Below are 4,686 nucleotides of genomic sequence, written 5' to 3' on the forward strand. Positions count from 1 at the left end.
CATGCCCATCCAGTCCCTTGTAGATGGTACCCTAGGTACCCAGGGCATGGGTCCCCCAGTAGGCCTACCAGGGCTGCAGCACTTATTGTGCCACCCTGGGACAGCCACCCAAACTGACACCACCAGGCCACTACTGTAGCCTGGGTAAGGTGGTGCTAACACCCCTTACAGGGACGTAGGTACCCTATGTCCCATACCATACAACACATATACTCTCATAGGTCACCCCTATGGCAGGCCCTGGTAATCCTACAGGGCTGGGTGCTGAGGTATGTGTGAGGGGGGACCCCTACATGAGTAGGACCTCCCTGCAACCTTCGTAAAAACGTCACTGGGTTGTTTGTAGTGTAGCCATACCATATACTCTTACCGCATTATAAGTTATTGCGTCATCGCTGTAACTTTGGAATGGCTACACCAAACCATATCGTGTTTGGTGTCAAACATGAAGGAATCCTACCCCCAGTCCAGCCATGGGCATGGGGGCACGATTCCCCCTTGCTAGGAGGGTGATATGGGAAAAGCGGTAGAATTTGGAAACCAATTTAAAAGTGCACATGTACCACAAAATGGCTACTGTTCGCCACCTACACGACTCTGGCTGGCTGTTGCTGGGGAAAACCCCCAGCCTCGCCATCTGGACAATAGGGCTCCTGTGGCAGGGAGGTGCCAGCACCTCCCCAGACAGGATATGTGGATTGGAACAGGGTGGGTGCACCAAAAGTCCATTCAGAGTTGCACGTAGGCAGCTGCAGAGCCCCAATTCTGCATACACCGCCTGGAACCGGTTCAGGGGCATCCTGCCCCTCGCCCAGGCGGGAAACACACAAAGGGGAGTGGGTGTAGCCACCCTTTCCCGCCTCTACTCTGATTGGTAGGCTCTATTTTGGACCATCCCCTAATCTTGGGGATATATGGGAATAACTTTGCCCTAGAGCCTTAGATTCGTACAGGACTTCACAGAACTGACCTTCGACGAGCTGCTGCCCAGCTGACTGAAGAAATCTCCCTTGGGATAAAGGAGTTATCCCCCTGCTTGGCAGGCACCTAAAAGACTACAAGATACCCGGTTGGAACTTCGTTGCTCTCACGACCTTCGACGCCTTCCAGCAACCTCGAGGTGGGTCTCCAGTGCATCCCAGCGTCCTGTGAGTGTGCCCAGCAAGTCTGAGCACCCTGGACCACGTGGGTGTCGAGATCCCCGCATACCCCGAGACACCGGCCACCTCTTGTCCAGCACACGACCCCGACCAGTGGGGAAGTTGTGCTTTGGCCCATTCTTGAGCCAACCTTCAAGCAGCATTTGTGCCGACTCTCAGCTCCCTGGCCCGCTCCGGTGGCCCGTGGGAGCACTTTTACGCACTCCATTTTGCTGCCTTCCGCGGTCCCTTGTCTCTCGACTTGTGGGCCCTGACGGAGGACAATCTTCCTTTCTAAGAGTTCCCCTGGTTGCTCCAGGCCTGCTCTACGCTCCCTGCAAAGGAGAGCACCCTCAGACCTCGTGGGTCTGCACCAGCAGCTGCTTTGTTCATCTTGCGTGGGTTGCGGTTGCCAATGCTTAGTGGATCCAATCGGGACACTAACACCGCAGCGACCCTCAGCCGACGTGGGACAGTCGCCCTCCAGAAGCTGGCCTTCCTTGAAGCCTCCCGGAGCCCGTGACTGCAGAGCCCAGCTGTACCTTCCACACCTGAAGCACCCGACATCCACGAGCTCCTTCCTGTGAGCTCCCTGGTCACTGTGCTGTGACCCAGACTCTGTCCCCTCTGCTTTCAGGTTCACCTTTGTCTTTTCTTCAACTTTAATCTTCACGACTTCAGCGACACTTCCAGTTAGCAGCAGTTTGGACTCCTTTTCCATAGAAAATCAGCCCGCGACCCGACACCAGAATCGACCTATGCACCCGGCTTCCCTGGGGCAGGTAACAGTGGTACTTCGGTACTTCCGTGGTGGTGGGCTCTCCAAAGCCTTAAGTCTCAAGCCTTAACTTTGTGCTGTTGTTAGAAGTGTCCTTAAACCTTAATTATTCAACCGCGACATTCTCCATAGGCTAACATTGCGATCCCGACAGCAGCTTCTCGCACTGCACACGCCTCCCGTGGGTCCCCTTCCTCTTAACTGTGGGTGGATTCTTAAGGGGCCAGCGATCCTGAATGCCCTAGGCATTGCCTGTAGAATTGTCGTGGTTCTTATACCACTATTTTAGTATATGGTTTGGTCCCCCCCTGGGGCCCATTGATTTCTGTGCTATTTATTGTGTTTAGAAATGCTTGTTTGAATTGTAACTTTGCCACTAGCCACATAAAGTGACTGTGGGATTCTGTCTAGAATAAATACATATATTTTATATATATACCTGTGTGGGCTACTCTTTCATTTGGTTATTCAAGAGGTTATTATGGTAAAACAATAAGCTTAACACTCCTTCAAGACTTAGCCTGAAGGCTGCTCTCCACAGCTACCACTAGGATAGCTTTCTTTAAAGGTTGTCTTAAACCTACCATCAATAGGAGTCGAATTGGACTGGTGCAAGGTGTCCCTATAACTAGGAACAGCATATGCCAGGCCAACTTCTCACATTGGTGTGCAGCGGTTGGATCCAAGCTTGCCATTGTTTTACCAGATAACAAATTGAATTTCTAAAGTGAAAGCCACAAGGTACCAAAGGTACATATAAATTCAAGCTAGAATACAATAAGTTCTACTGAACTTGGAGTTGTGTGTAGAGGGTCTAGCACACCTTGACTACAACTCAAGAGAGGGTTCAGTAGGCCACACTTAGTGTAGGTAGATACATCACTACACTAAACATGTCTTCAAGTGGCACTAAGGCTATGGAAGGACCCCAGAGGGTCCCAGTAGATAAGTATGATAATTTCACCTTTGCTGAGCTCAGGGAAATGTGCACCCTTAGGAGACTGAAGACAGAAAGAGGTGCCAACACAAAACGTCTCAAGGAGATCCTGCTCATAGCAGACTTTATGGAGTCCATAGGATCCAGAGGGACGGACAACGTGGGTGGGCACCCCTCAGAAGAGGACACTCCCAGAGTGGAATCTGAAGAGGAACAGGAAGAGGATGAAAATCCTGACCTGGAAGAAACAAACCACTCACAGCATGGAGGTGATGGCCCAAGAGGCACTCCCTCCACCCTTAAAAGGGGAGTGGTGGGTCCAAGAAGGAACAGATCCCCCTCAGTGGGATCCAACCATTCTAAGGGATCCAAAGGGTCCTCTGCCTCTTCTCAGAGAAGAGAAACCTCTCATGAGAGGAAATGCAGACTGATCAAATTTGAGCAGGCTAAGCTTGAGCTTAAAAGAGAACAGTTAGCATTAGACAGGGAAACCCTGGAGCTTCAGAGAGCTTCAAGAAAGTGGGGTCTAGAGATCCCTGGTGGCAGTAATGAAACCCCTAGAGTTAGAGAGAGAGTCCCTGACAATAGGAACCTCCACAAGATTGTGCCCCCCTATCAGAATGGGGATGATATCCACAAATGGACATCTGCTCTTGAAAGGGCCTGTAGAGTACAGAGGGTCCCTGTAGAGCAGTGGGCAGCAATCCTGTGGCTCTCCTTTTCAGATAAAGGGAGAGACAAGCTCCTCTCTGTAAGAGAAGAGGATGCTGATGATTATTATATCTTGAAAGCTGCTTTAATAGATGGGTTTGGCTTAACCACTGATCAATACAGACTTAAGTTCAGAGACACCCAGAAAGCACAGAATCAAGATTGGGTAGACTTTGTGGATTGTGCAACCAAGGCACTGGAAGGTTGGTTAAATGGCAGTAAAGTTAATGATTATCAAGGATTGTATAATCTCATTATGAGGGAGCAGATTCTTAATAATTGTCAGAACCAACTTTTACACCAGCACCTGGTGGACTCTGATCTGACCTCTCCCCAAGAATTGGGAAAGAAGGCAGACAAATGGGTCAGAACCAGGATTAGGCCTAAGAACCAAGTTGGTGACCAGAAGAAGGATTCCACTAAGCCCAAAGAGAAAGGTGGGGATGATAAACAAGAAAAGTCCTCTGAAGGGCCCCAACAAACCAGTGCTGGGGGTGGGTCCCAAAATACTTCCTCTAATACCAAGAAACCATATTGCCATGTGTGTAAGAAACCTGGCCACTGGAAAACTGACTCCAGCTGTCCTAAGAATGGCAATAAAGAAAGTGTTCCTCCAAAACCAGCTCCAACACCTCCTGTTACTACTGGTAGTAATCCCCCAGGTGGTGGGAGTGCACCCAAAAATTTAGTTGGGTTCTCTTTGGGGACACCAGTGGACTCTGGCCTAGCCAGGTCCCCTGCATTAGCAACTATGGTCTGTGATGGTGGCATGGGGTTTGCCAACTTTACCATGAGCCCCAGTATACTGGGCAGGTACAGACAAGAACCAATGATCAATGGTCAGAAGGCTGTGGCCTATAAGGACACAGGGGCCAGTGTCACCATGGTGACCAAGAGGCTAGTGCCCCTAGATCAGCTTTTACCTGGGTTTAGCTATCAGGTGACCAATATTGATGGAATCAGGACAGATCATCCCATGGCAGTGATAAATCTCAGCTGGGGAGGAGTCACTGGCCCCAAGAGAGTGGCAGTGTCCCCAAACTTGCCTGTAGATTGTCTACTGGGGAATGATCTAGAAATCTCAGCCTGGGCTGAGGTTGACCACAAGGCCCATTTGAAAA

The sequence above is a fragment of the Triturus cristatus genome, chromosome 6 (genome assembly GCF_964204655.1).
Source record: "Triturus cristatus chromosome 6, aTriCri1.1, whole genome shotgun sequence".
In the NCBI taxonomy this organism is placed as follows: Eukaryota; Metazoa; Chordata; class Amphibia; order Caudata; family Salamandridae; genus Triturus; species Triturus cristatus.